This window comes from Prunus avium, chromosome 6, assembly GCF_965620075.1.
Source record: "Prunus avium chromosome 6, drPruAviu1.hap1.1, whole genome shotgun sequence".
Lineage (NCBI taxonomy): Eukaryota > Viridiplantae > Streptophyta > Magnoliopsida > Rosales > Rosaceae > Prunus > Prunus avium.
Window position 1 is genome coordinate 12,404,879 of NC_142289.1, and position 15,399 is coordinate 12,420,277.

At 37.6% G+C, this 15,399-nt stretch overlaps 1 long non-coding RNA gene and 1 other non-coding gene across 2 annotated transcripts; both read left to right on the forward strand.

The window, feature by feature from the left end:
* The first annotated feature begins 2,803 nt into the window (after positions 1 to 2,803).
* Positions 2,804 to 2,910, forward strand: LOC148293678 (small nucleolar RNA R71). Its single transcript, XR_015836895.1, has one exon. It is a non-coding gene; the product is annotated as a small nucleolar RNA R71 (small nucleolar RNA).
* A 7,937-nt stretch (positions 2,911 to 10,847) lies between these two features.
* On the forward strand, positions 10,848 to 14,042 carry LOC110747429 (uncharacterized). Its single transcript, XR_002525197.2, has 4 exons — positions 10,848 to 11,287; positions 12,168 to 12,287; positions 12,616 to 12,785; positions 13,796 to 14,042. It is a non-coding gene; the product is annotated as an uncharacterized LOC110747429 (long non-coding RNA).
* Positions 14,043 to 15,399: the final 1,357 nt, after the last annotated feature.

Below are 15,399 nucleotides of genomic sequence, written 5' to 3' on the forward strand. Positions count from 1 at the left end.
GTTGCATTCCCGGCATCTTTGCAAAACTAAAGACAAGTTGTTAAGGCATGATTCAAATGAATGACCAAACACACTAAAATCATCCATGAATACTTCAATAAATTTTTCTACCATATCGGAGAAAATACTCATCATGCATCGTTGGAAGGTGGCCGGGGCGTTACACAATCCAAATGGCATACGCCGGTAGGCGAAGGTACCATAAGGACATGTGAATGTCGTCTTGTGTTGGTCTTCAGGAGCGATGGCAATTTGGTTGTATCCTGAATAGCCATCCAAGAAGCAGTAGTAACTGTGACCTGCAAGACGTTCAAGCATTTGGTCAATAAATGGTAATGGAAAATGATCTTTTCGGGTGGCGGTATTTAATTTTCTATAATCAATACAAACACGCCATCCCGTTTTGACACGAGAAGGAATAAGTTCATTTTCCTCATTTCTTACAACAGTTATTCCTGACTTTTTAGGAACCACTTGGACCGGGCTTACCCACTTGCTATCGGAAATAGGATAAATTATACCCACATCCAATAGCTTCAGAATTTCTTTTCGGACTACCTCTGTCATGATTGGATTTAACCTGCGTTGAGCATCCTTTGTGGGTTTGGAATCAATTTCCAGTAAAATTCTATGCATGCATCTTGTTGGGCTTATTCCCTTGATGTCCGCAATACTCCAACCAATTGCTCCCTTGTGTTCTCTTAACACTTGCATCAACTTCTGTTCATTTTCCACATTGAGATTGCTAGCAATAATCACGGGCAATGTCTCTGTTTTACCTAAATAAACATACTTCAAGTGGGATGGCAATGGTTTGAGCTCTAACTCGGGTGCCCTGTCAAGAGAAGGAACAAGCTTTTCAGTATTGACTGGCAAAGGTATAAAATTTGGAGTGTACTTACGTGGTATGGCTGGACATGCATCAAGGAATTTCACAGCCTCAAGTAACTCATCGTCAACAATTTCAGCAACTTGAGGATTTTGTATCAACACCTTTTCTAATGAATCTGTACCATGAGTACTATTAAATGTATTTTGCACAATATGACACAATGTATCAATACGAAAACATTCATGTTCATCATTGGGAAGTTTGAAGGCATCATATACTTTGAACTTTATTGTTTCCCCTTGAACTGTCATTGTCAATGTTCCTTGTCGAACATTGATCACAGTATCTGCAGTGGCCATGAAAGGGCGGCCAAGAATCAATGGAAGATCCGCACCCGGAATAGGAGTTTCTTCCATTTCTAGCACCAAAAAGTCAGCTGGTAAAATGAGATCATTTACTTTCACAAGTACATCTTCCAAAATTCCTTTTGGATATCTCACTGATCGGTCCGCCAATTGAATGCTGACAGAAGTTGGTTTAAGATCACCTAAGTTAAGGGCTTCAAAAACAGAATAAGGCATCAGATTAATTGAAGCACCTAAATCAAGTAAAGCTTTGTCAAACAATTTATCTCCAATAATGCAAGGAATTGTAAAACTTCCTGGATCTTTTAATTTGGGAGGGAGTTTCCTTTGCAAAACAGCAGAAGCTTCTTCCGTTAGTGCAACCGTTTCATGATCTTGGAATCTCCTCTTGTTGGTGCAAAGGTCCTTCAAAAACTTTGCATAAGTCGGAATTTGCTTGATTGCATCCAAGAGAGGAATATTGACTTGCACTTTTCTGAAGGTTTCCAATATTTCCTTGGCTTGTTGAATTTTTTTGGAACTCATAAGCCTGTGAGGAAAAGGAGCACGTAAGATTTCTTCATTAGTAGGTTCACGACTTACCTTCTCCTTTCTTGCCCTTCTTGCAAGTTCATGCTTTGGGATCCACTCGGATGAAGAAGCTGCTTGCTTATCTTTCTCTTTGTTGCTTTCATCCTTTTCTTTAGGCTCAGCCACTTGTTCAACCTGCATGTCATCAACATTTTGAATTAAATCTTTAGAACTATTAATTTCACCAATTACCTTACCAGTTCTCAAGGTAACTGCTTGAACATGCTCCCGCCCAGTTGGATTAATCACTGGTTGGCTAGGCATCATACCAGGTTCCCTTTGACTCAAAGCTGTAGCAATTTGTCCCACTTGAGTTTCTAGATTGGCAATGGCCTTATCCGTTTTCTGCATGTGGGTGTCATTCCTCTGCATGTAGCTTTTTGTCTCAGTGATGAAACTATCTGTGTTTCTAGCCATGGAAGCAACAAGTTCTTCCAAAGATTTTCCTGTAGATTGTGGTTGAGGTGGTGGTTGTGGTGGATTGTAGTAGTGCATTTGACCATGAGGTGGGCGAGTATGTTGTTGGCCTTGAGGTGGTTGAGTTGGCCCTTGAGGTGGTTGAGTTGGCCCTTGTTGAACATTCGAATTGTCACTCCACCTGAAATTTGGATGATTTCTCCACCCCGGATTGTATGTTTGTGAGAAAGGATCATTCTTAGGCCACTGATTTCTCTGAAATGAGCCCACTGCATTTGCTTCCTCATGTGCCAAGGGACAATCCTCAGTGTCATGACCAATTGTGGAGCAAAATGCACAAACCTTGGATGATCCCGGTGCCAATTTCTTCACCATGTTGGTTAGGTTTGCAATCTGAGCTTCCATACTAGAAAGGGTACTTACATCATAGGATTCCCCTTTTCTGACTGGTTTTTGCCTTGAATTATATTGGCGAGCATTTGCAGCAATAAGATCAAATATTTCTCGCACTTGTGTTGGAGTCTTGGTCATTATAGTTCCTCCGGCAGTTGCATTCACATTATTTTGATCCGCTTCAAAAAGTCCTTCATAGAAGTGCTGCATTAGAAGCCAAGCTTGTACATTATGATGCGGACAAATGATTAGAAGTTTCTTGAAACGGTCCCAATAATCCTGGAAGCTTTCTCCCGGCCTTTGCAGAATTCCAGTAATCTGACTTCGGAGTTCATTTGTCCTTTGTGCTGGGAAAAAATGTTGCAAGAACTTTGAAGCAAGATCTGTCCATGTTGTGATGGAATTTGGAGGTAGATAGTGAAGCCATTCCTTTGCTCTATCCTTCAAACTAAATGAGAAAAGTCTCATTCTTATCTCATCACTACTCATGCCTTCGATCTTTATTGTGGAACACACTTCCTCAAAGTCTAGGATATGTGCATTAGGATTTTCTCCAGGATTTCCCAAGAACTTAGGCAATATGTGTATCATGCCCGATCTCAACTCAAAGTTTTCCAAAGTGGATGTTACTATGCAAGATGGTTGTCCAGTTGTTGGCGGAGAAGAGTATTCTTGCATAGTAAGTTCCACAATTCCAGCTGCGGCTGCCATTGGTGACGGTGGAGGTGACTCGACTTTTGGTGAGCTTGGTGATGATGAAAACGGTGAGAATGACAAAGGCAATGGAGTAGACACAGCTAGTTGGATGTTCCTTTCTCTCAAAGCTTGAGCTTGGATATCTTCTATTGTGCAATCTAATGAAATATCCAAATTCAAAAGGGACATAAACAGAGTGTTCCTGCAATAAGAAGAAACAAAAACAAACTCAAATAAAATGAAACGACAAACAAAGAAAAATGAAAATAAAATTAAGTACTCTAAATATACTCAAACAAAACAAATAAGCAACCGTGCCAGTTCCCCGGCAACGGCGCCAAAAATTGTTGCATTCCTAAAAGGACACAATTTAATGTGCAAACAATCAATTAAAAATACCCGCAAGTGCACGAATCTATCGAAGTATAGATTATGTAAGTACGGGGTCGATCCCACGAAGAACTTGTCGGTTGGCTATATGTTCTAATTCGAGTACAAAGAGAACACTCAACTAACACACCACAATGCAAAAAATGCAAATTTAAAACTAAAAAGAAAGTAAAGAAATGTAAAAGAAACAAACAAAACACAAAAAAAAAAAGGAAATGTGCTGTGAACAGTGACCAGCGACCGGTCGTGAGGTAAGAGCGACCGGTCGTTTTTGGTCTGGCGACCGGTCGTTAGGTAAAAGCGACCGGTCGTTTTTGGGCAGAGTCGAAACTCAAATTTTGACGTGAAAAGCGACCGGTCGTCAGGTAAAAGCGACCGGTCTTTTTTGGGCAGAGTCGAAATTCTCTGTTTTGACGTGAAAAGCGACCGGTCGTCAGGTAAAAGCGACCGGTCGTTTTTGGGCAGAGTCGAATTCTCTGTTTTTCAGTTTCGACCTCTGTCCAATGTTTTGCCTATAACTTTCCAACCGTACGTCCAAAATTCACGTTCTTTATACGGTTGGATTCAGCACAGAAAATGCAAGAACACAACGCAGACCAAAAGTCCAAAACAATTACGAAAATAGATAAAATTTAGTAACAAAGACACATAACGTGTCAAACACGCAACTCACACACACATTTGGGGGGGGGGGGGGGTTTGATTTGTTTGAAGTGACCTATTTCTATTGCATGAAAGTAAATGGACTTTAAAATTGAATAAGAAAGGCAGAGATGAATTATCAAAGAGTGGAATCAAGATGTAACAAACACTAGGGTTTCGGAATCCACCCTAAACAATTCTACCAATGTTCATGAATACTCAAGTGATGAACTCTAAACGTGTTGATGAAGATGTTCGCAATCAAGACCAGTACGAGTGGCTCAAGACGCATTGATTCTCTCTAATGTACGTAAAGTGCAGTACGAGTGCTACAATACTTGTGCCTTCCCTATAATTGAATCTAGGTGTGCTTAGTACTTTGATTCAATTACAAGAAAAACCCATTAAGTTCAAAGAGAATATGAACATCACAAGAACCCTAATAGCATGGTGTTTACATTAGGTATTCAAGAAACCAATTCACATGGATGATTCTTACTTCATCCATTTATTGCTTAGGATAACATGAAGATACACATAAACCCAACAATCTCAAGAAGCATGCTTTCAAAGATGGCCAACCAAGGAAAAACACACATCAAGGATAGATTAATTTGGTGAATTGGAATTCATCAACAATATCTAGAAATTCATACACTCAAGCATCAAAACAATAAGGTAATCATGTTTAGGGCTTCAACCTAAGCCCTAGCTATGGAGTTTAGTTGCTCATACTCATTCCAAATACAAATTCAAAATAAAATTAGAAAGAGTTTACAGATTTTGAGAAGATGATGAAAGCTTCAAGGTCATCAATGGTGGAAGCTTTCTTCTCCACTTAGCTTGGCTGCACCTTGGCTTTCTCCAAGCTCCAAGCTCTCCAAAATCTGCTCTCCTCTGTGTAATCTCCTCAATGACTTCCTTTTCCACGTTCAAAAGGCTCCCCCAACTTCAGATTGCAATTCCTTTCCTTCCCTCTCTCCTCCTTTCCAGCTTTTACCTTTTAATATTAAACTACCACCTTTGATAAAGCCTTAGCCCATTGTCCCCTTGCCATGATGAAGCTTTGTCCTCAATAAGATGCCAATTGCTTCAGAAAATATCTCAAAGCTAAGGTAACTTCTTGTTACCAAGAGTTATGGTAACAAGAAATTAAGATGACACAAAGGAGGTAAAAGCTGGCCAAATCCGGATTTCCAGAGCTGTGGTAACATGCTGGATTGGTTGGATAGGCAATACTTGTCCAATGGAGGTCAAATTTGGATATGTTGTAGTTAACATCCATTGGAACAAGTCTCATGAAGATCACGACCTCATCCGAGCACCAGAGCATGTTGATCCCAGGCCAAGAAGTTGACCTACGAAAATGAACAAAAACAGAATTTATAACTAATAATGCACTTTTAGCTCATTTTCATCCCAACCAAGGTAAAATCTAAGAAAACACAAAAAGGAAGTAAAAAGCTATAAAATGTCAAGAACTAACTCCAAATAGTGGGTGAATAACATGAAAAATCATGTGTAAAAATGAACCGAACACACAACAAGTCAGCAAGAGAATAAACAAACAGCATGTGCTGTCTGTTTTCTAAACACAAGAAGCCGCTCTTAGGACAAGGTCTGAAGAGAGGAATAAAAGGTAGCTTATAACCCATCACTTGGATAAGGTGGTAGACAAAGAGAGCTGACAAGATTAGGGAATGAGATAACCAAGAAGCATGGGTGTCGCAAGTTCCCATTTGAAACAGCAAGTTTATTAAAATAAAAGACTTTTTTATAGGGAACAAGAGTATGGGTTAATAAATAAACACAAGCAAGCTTCCTAGAAGGCAAAGAGCCGTTTGGAAAGGGAGTAAAAATACTCTCAAGTTTTTGTCAGATTTTAGGAAGGGAAGAATTAAGAAATCTGTCAAAGCTGTAAAAGACAGACGCATAATGGATTAATACTTTCATAGAAAGTATTAATACAAAGAACAGACAACAGCATGAATGTACGTTGGATTAATCCAAGTGAATATGGATTAATCCATGTGAACAATGCAAATGATTTACCTTTTGTCCAGCAACGAGGAGACTTGGAAGCCCTTCAACCCACACTGATTCTAACCTAGAATCTAATTAATATTACAAGGGTTTTGTTGGTTTAAGAGAAGAGCCAAAATACAATAAAGGTCCAAATAAAAACCTTACAATCTCCCCCTTTGGCCTTTTCTTAAACAAAAAACCAAATTGAAATTCAAGGACTAACTCATCTAAAACTATCAGAAGACATTGATAGAACATGGAACCTGCACAAGCTTCACAAGAAGGATTAAAAGAGTTCAACTATAAGGTTCCAAAAATAAACAGAGTTTAGTCTATAGAATTGCAATTTTCTCCCCCATTTTGTCTTAGAAAAGGCAAAGTGAGAAGCAGGACAATGGAGCTTGTCCATTTTGCTCCCCCACAAACCAAGCAGTACAAGCTCCCCCACAAACCAAGCAATACAATCTCCCCCATAAACAAAGCACAAGTATTTGCTAGTTTGAAACACAAGAATTGGTACAAACAGAAACGTATTGGTACATGATGACAAGGACTGTTACACCAACAACAAATGAAGGTACAACAACCACCTGGATTGGAATGACAAACAGACAAATTGATATGATAATGATAAGGGTTGCTGCAAGTTCCACAGGGATTGGTAAAAATACCAAAAGTATTAATACGGAAACAATTTGTATCAATCCATATATGCACAGATTTGAACATTTTGTCTATGTCCGCACAGAGACTTAATGAACAGCAACATATTGTGATTAAGACCAAATCAATTACAATTGCATCCCAAAATAAAAACAGATGAAAGAGCATGCAAGCATTGAGAAACATGTCACTAATGAGATCAAAGAATTTAAAGATATAAAGCTTTTTGTTCTTTGGTTTAATTTCAGACATGAAACAAACAGAATTAGTTTCCTCAACAATTTGTCTTCTTGTTTTAACTCTAGCATGAGGACTGGCTATGATGAGATCACTAGGATGATTCTTACTAACCCAAGGAGCAAGAATAGGTTCCACAAAAGTGTGAACAACCTCAGAAGTGATAGGCTCATTAGTTTTAGAAGAAGGTAGTTGAGTGACAACAGACACATGATTTTCCCTTTTGGACAGATTCTCAATATTCGCAAGATCATTAGAAAACAAATTGGTCTCCACACAATAACAATTATCACTCGATCTTAGACCAGTCAAGACAACATTTCCTTCTTTGTTTGAGACAACACATCTTCCTTTACTGAAACTAACATTGCAAGTGTCTTGATCACAAAGTTGACTAATGCTAATTAGATTTGATTTCAGATTTTCAACATAGAAGACATTTTCAAGCATATTAATTCCTGGAGCAAAGATGGTTCCTCTTCCTAGTATACTTGACTTGCTACCATCACCAAAGGTCACACTCCCAAGATTAGATATGGGAGAGTAATTAAGAAACAAGCTCTTGTCACCAGTCATGTGATTAGAGCAACCACTATCAAAATACCAATCATTAGAATTTTTCATAGATAAAGCATTCAAGGCAATAAGACAAGTTTGATTAGTTTTTCTCACCCAAACCTTTTCAGTTGGCATTTTAGTTGCTTGGTTAGGTCTTAACATGTTTGAAATAATTGCAACTTCACTTAACAGATTTTGAACTTGTTTTTCTAAACTTAGAGAAACATTCTTTCCTTTTAGTTTGAAGCAATTTGGTCTAATGTGCCCCTTTTTATTACAAAAATGACACACAGGGATGAAGACATTTTTCTTAGACATACCTGATCCTGAAGCATTACCCTTAGTTCTGGAATTCTTAACAGAGGGCAGATTCTGTATTTGTTTGGATTGATACTTGCTGACACCGGATTGATCCATAACTGATACGGATTGAGCCATATAAGTTTCGGATTGATCCACAGTTTCCACAGAATCCACAGCTTTTACAAATTTGACTGTCTCATTTATTTTGACAGTTTCTGGAGTAAAGCCAAGACCATAATTGTCACCAAAAGATTTTCCCATTTTCATCATGTTATCTATTTTTTCAGCACCAATGGTAAAATCAATTTCCCTCTTTCTAGACAAGTCTAAGTCAAATTTTAACTTCTCATTTTCTTGTTTAAGTTGACTCACAAGGTTAGACAAGTCTGTATTTTCTTGTTGTAGCTTGACAACTTTACTGGAAAGATGCACACTTTGTTTCTTAATGTTATAAGAAGCTTGCACAAGTTCTTCATACTTTTGAATTAACTCATCCTCACTATCAATTAATTCAACATCATTATCACTTTCTTCATCAGATTTAGTGGATAATTTACCAACAAAAGCAACAATACTATCATCATCATAAGAGTCATTCATAGAATCATCTTCACTATCACTTAACTGACTTTGCTTTTTAAGAGTGTTTGCACACTCATGAGCAATATGACCTATACCACCACATTCATAACATTTAACGGAACCTCCTGGTTTCTTTTCTCTAAAATCAGAATGAGCAGCATTCTTATTTTTGTCAAAACCAGAGTTCAATTGAAAATTATTTTGATTACCTCCTGAATTTCTAAGTTTGAGAAACTTCCTGAGCTGTCTGGTAAAAAGAGCCATCTCGTCCTCAGTAACAAGATTATCTAGAGAGGAAGAACTTTCTTCCTCTTTGACAGACTTGAGAGCAATATTTTTGGCTTTCTTAGAGAGGTTCATATTCATTTCCATTTCATAGGTTCTGAACGACCCGATGACTTGATGAAGTTTAACAGTTGTGAGATCTCTCATTTCAGAAAAAGCAGTTCTCTTAGCATCGAACCTATTAGGCAAGGATCTAAGGAATTTCTTTATCAATTTTATTTCTGGGATTTTTTCACCTAGGTTGTGAGAGGAGTTAGCTAAGGCACTAAACTTTGCATAGAATTCTTGAATGGTTTCTGAGTCTTGCATTTTAAGACTCTCAAACTCAGCACTAACCATGTCTAACTTAGCTTCTTTAACTTTCTCATCTCCTTCATGAGTAAGCCTAAGAATATCCCAAGCTTCTCTAGAAGTATCACAGTTTTCAATATAGGCAAATTGTTCAGGGTTCACAGCAACAAACAAGGCATTCAAGGCTTTCCTATTTGAGTTTGCTAAAATCTGTTCTTCAACAGTCCAGACATCCTCCTCTTTTAATTCACGTTCCCCAAAAGGATTAATGGTGGTTGGAGGATTCCAACCATCTGTAGTCATTTTCCAAGCCTTAGAATCTAAGGCAAGTAAGAAGGCACGCATCTTGTGTTTCCAAGCAGAGTAGTATTCACCATTAAATAATGGTGGGTGAGCCACAGAGCCATGAGCTCTATCTCTTTCCATAGAGATGACTTAGAGTCGGATCTACACTACTTAAGGTGTAGTGCCCGCTCTGATACCAATTGTAAAACCAGCCCTAAGCACTAAACACCTACAGAGGGGGGGTGAAGTAGGCTACAGGTCAAGGGCCAACCAATTAAAAAGTTCTTGTTAATTCAAACACACAAACACAAATATAATTAGGTGATTAACAAGGTAAGACAAATAACAGAAGACAGCAAGCAACACACAAGATTTGTTGACCCAGAAAACCCAAATGGGAAAAAAACTAGGAGCACCAAGCTAGGAGAGATCCAATCCACTCATTAAGAAATACAAGAAATGAAGGAAGACTTAGCTCAATCTATCACCTATAGGCAGCTTCAATCACCCTTTCAGCAAGCACCATTTCTTTGTTTCTTAGCAGCAAATCCTCTCATGAGCACCAAGCTCTAGTTGTATATGATTTGATGTATGCAGTGAGTTGTGGTTTCACAGATTCATCTATCTCAATCATAAAGTATGATTGAGCTAGACAAACGAAACCTTAGTGTTGTGAAGAATAAACTAAAGATAATGTATTTGAAACATATAGTTTAATTCAACATTACAACAACAAAAACAGTTTACAGCCGGAATCTTGTAAATGTATACTTGGAGAAGTTTATATGTGTACCATCAATCGTATACTCTCAAGCAACATATACTAGCTGAAACATATATGAAGATTTAGTTTAAAGAAAACGAGTCAGCCATTTAAAGATTGACAGAAGGGAAGGAAACTCTTTTCGGAGCTTTATTCCCACTGGTTTTTCAGTTTTCAAAACATGACTCAAAGGAGGCAAGTGACCTCTATTCAGAATGCATGGGCTAAAGCCTTTTCAACGAAATTGATATGCAAGAAGCATATATAGAGAGCTTTTAAAACTGAGTTTAACAAACATGCTGCTGACCAAAGTGAATCAACCAAGGAGCCGTGCAAGACACAGCAAGTCAGCAAGAGAATAAACAAACAGCATGTGCTGTCTGTTTTCTAAACACAAGAAGCCGCTCTTAGGACAAGGTCTGAAGAGAGGAATAAAAGGTAGCTTATAACCCATCACTTGGATAAGGTGGTAGACAAAGAGAGCTGACAAGATTAGGGAATGAGATAACCAAGAAGCATGGGTGTCGCAAGTTCCCATTTGAAACAGCAAGTTTATTAAAATAAAAGACTTTTTTTTATAGGGAACAAGAGTATGGGTTAATAAATAAACACAAGCAAGCTTCCTAGAAGGCAAAGAGCCGTTTGGAAAGGGAGTAAAAATACTCTCAAGTTTTTGTCAGATTTTAGGAAGGGAAGAATTAAGAAATCTGTGAACCCTCGCTCCCTCTCTGTACTCTCACGAACCCTCTCTCTCTCAACTCTCTCTCATGTTTCTGAAGTGCCATCTCCTTCGCGCCGTCTAGGACACTGAACTCATCGAGATCACCATCTCCGTCTTGCTGTTCAGGTCACCGAGCTCGCCGAGGTCACCATCTCCCTCACGCTCTCCATGTCACCGAGCTCTCTGAGCTCGCCATCTCCCTCGTGTTACTTCTCTAGCCAAATTCGTGTCTTAGAGTTCTGTTGCAGGTTTCGTTGAACATCTTCAAGGTTAGTCTCCTCATCCTCTCTCTCTCTCTCTCTCTCTCTCTCTCTCATTTTCTCTGATTCCACAATTCCATATAGAGAAAAAGGTATTCCAGAGTTAGGGTTTCGATTTATTTGGGCTATGGAAATTTTTTTGGGGTTTGCCAAATGGTCTTGATTTGATGTTGTGTGGTGAAGGATTTGAAAGGATTGGTGGCCTAGTAGCCAAAGTTGGTCTGTACAGAGACGACATCGAATTAGTCGCTGCCCAGAGTTTCAATATTAGTCTGTTTCAATTTCAACCTCCATATTTGTATAACCAATCTATGGTTTAATAGATTTGATTTCTCTGATATTTATTTCCTTGAAAAGTTAATTATATTTTGATATATTTCTGAAAGGTTTGGGAATTTAATTTATCCAGTTAACATCTCGATTGTCTCCAAGCAAGAGGAGAGAGATGGATGTCATGAAGTTGTAAGTTGTTGGTTACTGTATTATCTCCAACCTTTGTAATCTGGGTCTTATGTTTCTTAAGACTGGATTCCTCCCTTTTGGAACCAAAGGGGAATCTGTAGTCTTGTTGGTACAAGTAATTTAAATCATGTTGCTGCCTTCCTCTCTGGTACAATATAAAGCTATGTTTAATGTCTTTTTCAATGTTTTTAAGGATGATGAGTGACTCAAATGTGGAGACAATAAATGGAAAGTTTTTAATCTTTGTTTGTCTTTTGGTAGACATTAATTGAGTTTGCTCTTAGATGAATGCGTTTTGGAAACTAATGTTTTCTTTTTCTCCACTAGTCTTTTAGTGGCTGAGGCTCTAATGCCTATTAGCTTTCGTTTAGACATTGTTTAAAACACATTTTGGTATAATATAGTTTGTGTGATGCGGTGGTTGCAGGTCTTTATGAAGGTGGGGTTTGGAAAATCAGCGTTGAGCTTCCCGTCCCGGTGCTATACATATAAATCTTCTTACTAATGGCTTAATGAACAAGATTTTCCACCCAAATGTTGATGAGCTGTGAGTATTCTGCAGTTTAAAAAAGAAAAATCACCTCTCATTACATCCGATTAGAATTATCTTCCTAGGATATTTTGAGTTCTAATTGTTACTAGTAGCCAGCACATTGGGTCAAATAAAGGCACAAGTATTAAGTTTACTTAGAATGGTGTAATACTACTGCTGATTATCAAATGCTTTGAATACGTTTGTGGAACTGACAACGTACTTTCTTTTGTGGTGACAAGCTCTCTCTCTCCCTCTCTCTCTCAAAAGGATATAGTTGCAGTTTTGTTATGAACTTGAAATTGTTATGACTAACTTCATTGCATCTACAAATTCGTTTCAGATGTGTATTCAAAACCAACAATGAAGAATGGTTTAAATCAGCAAAACCAAAGCTAGGGCCTGATGCATCAAATCGTGTTCGTGCAGCAATTGACTCTACACATGAAAACATGAAAACCCTTATATAAAGTAAGGACTAAGATGAGAGGTGCCCTTCAAATTCTCTTAAAGGTATCCCAACTCCATCAAATTGTTTTATTCGTTTAATATTTTATAGATTTATCCACTTCATTGGTGTTAAGATCTAATAAAGTGACTCCCAATAAATAAATTTTGGTAAGGTTAGAAACGTTTTAAATGTCATTACATTGTAACTGCATAACATGCTTTCATCTTTCTTAGTGTACTCTCTGTGTATAGAGATATTCCTTTGGTACTGTTGTTTGTTTTTCTTTTCTGTAAATATATTTGACTTACAGGTGTTGCTCATCATTGTTGGAGTAATTTTCAGGGTTCTGCTTAGTTGATGCTGTTATTTTTCTGTTTTAGTTTTAGTTTTTCTGTTGTGGCCATCGTATCCACCTATGTTTTTTCTTGTCTTATGCAATAAAATTTTCTTTCTACTAAAAAATGTTGGAGTAGTTTTTGTTTAATGAGAAATTTAAACTGAAATGAAAGTACTTTTTGTGGCCATAACTGAAAGGAAGGTACTTATAAAATGATGTTCCATCACCTAGCAATGGGTTGAACGTTTAAAGAAAATTTCTCAAAGGTAAAGGGTAGTCAATAATACAACTCCTAGGCATTCAATGTGTGTGTGTGGAGTGAGCTGTAAAATTATCTCTGATAAGTTGATCATTTAAAGCATGTGTCTAGGTTTTAGGGATGAGAAATATTAAGTCTGGCTGAATAATGGGAAGGTATAAATGTTTTTTTGTTGTCGGTAATTTAAGAATGTATCTTGGATACTCTTAGTCTCTATCCTATATTGCTTGGGTTGGAGAATTGGAGATACCTATAGTTAAAACCTGGTTCCTTGATTAATCACTTTAGTAACATGACAATCTTATAACAATTATAGAAGTCAGCTAAGTTTGTTCCTTTGGTTTATTCAATTTGTGTTTATGGCGTTTCTTTTGTGGTCGGATAGTAATCCCTTTGTAAGTGATTAGAATCAATGAAATATATTTGGATAAGATTTGCATTTGTGGAGTTTGATGTTAATTTTGCAAGTCTTGTAGAAGGACCTGATGTTGCTGATATTGTTACAAGGGAAAGGAATACAACAACTTGGAAAATGTGCAAGAAGGCAGAGTTAAGTCAACCCAAGAACAAATTGATGAAGTTCATATCAAATTAGTAGAATTTGTGAACTCCTTTATTTCTAATTATAGGTAGGAAGTATGAATGTAATAGAATAAAGATTGGTTGACTATGTAATAACTATTGAATCTTCAAATTTTATGAAAGAAATAATTTTTGATTGTATGTATTCGTTAATAAAGCATTATAATTTGTTTTCTAGTTAAAAACGTTTTATAGAATCGTAGGAAACAAAAAACTACAATGTAACAACTTGGGAACATATTAGACGACAAATTTAAAGATAATAAAACGATGGTTTTATTGGCAAAACCGTCGTTTGTACATATAATCAATGACTATTTTTAACACAATGTTGCCGTTTTTATATACAATCAATGACGGTTTTTACAAAATACCAACATCTTTACTCATAAATGACAACGGTTTTAATTAACAAAAATCATCGTCTTTACCCATCAATTACGACGGTTTTTTCACAAAAACTGCCGTCGTCTATATAGCAAAACAACGACGGTTTTTTCAAAAAAAACTATCGTTTATTATATTTAAAGACGACGGTTTTGAGTAAAAGCGTCGTCTTTACCAATAATAGACGACGGGGATTTACCGTCGTGGTTTTATGCATAAAAAGATGCGGTCGATTTCACGACGGTTGAAAAACCAAATACACGACGGTGAATTACCGTCGTCTATTGCGATTTTTGTAGTAGTGCTTATTCCTTCCAATCTTCTCTGGATCTTAATTTAGCTCCCCCAACACAGACAAGGGTGCAATCACTTGCACCAGTCTGGGCGCCCTATGTTGCATCCTTAAGAGGATCCGTGACCGTCAATGACTTGTTACTCCTTGACAACGATGTTGCCATTGGAGTTGCGAGGAGTCTGGTGACTCCCAGAGATCTGAGCATACTGGGAATGAGAGATGACAACCGCCTAGTGAGCGATGTCGTGGAAATGGGCGTGTAGAGTGCTGCATGTATCGCAAGTGTGGGGCATCGCCTCATTGGAAAAACTGATGAGGTGCAATTTCTAAAAGCTCAGTTGACGGCATAGCAAAAATTGGTTGATGAATATCAGTGCGACAACAGAAGATTGAAGAAGGATAAGGCAAAAAGGGAAGAGGAGCACTGATGCTAGCTTGAGTTTTTGCGGGCAGAAAATGAAAAGTTATCAAAACTAGTAACTTTTTATGCTAAAGAAACGCAAAAACAGCAAGAGGCCTCGGAGCGACCAAGTAAACGCAAACGCGGAGATGACGACTCTAGTTTTGCTGAAGCTAAGAGAGTGATTTTTGGGAGCGAGAGTGATGAGCCCCAAGAAGCGGTGCGTAAAAATCCGGAAGAGGATATTCAGAGTGCAAAACTATAGGCTCCTTTGGTGGAATTAAGAAGCATGGCGAGATGATGAAGAAGAAGATGAAGAAGAGGATGAAGAAGAAGAAGAGAGAAAAAAAAAAAGTTGTTTGTTTGTTTGTTTTTTTTAATGCAGCTTGTTTGAAGTGAAATAAAATTTGTTTTTA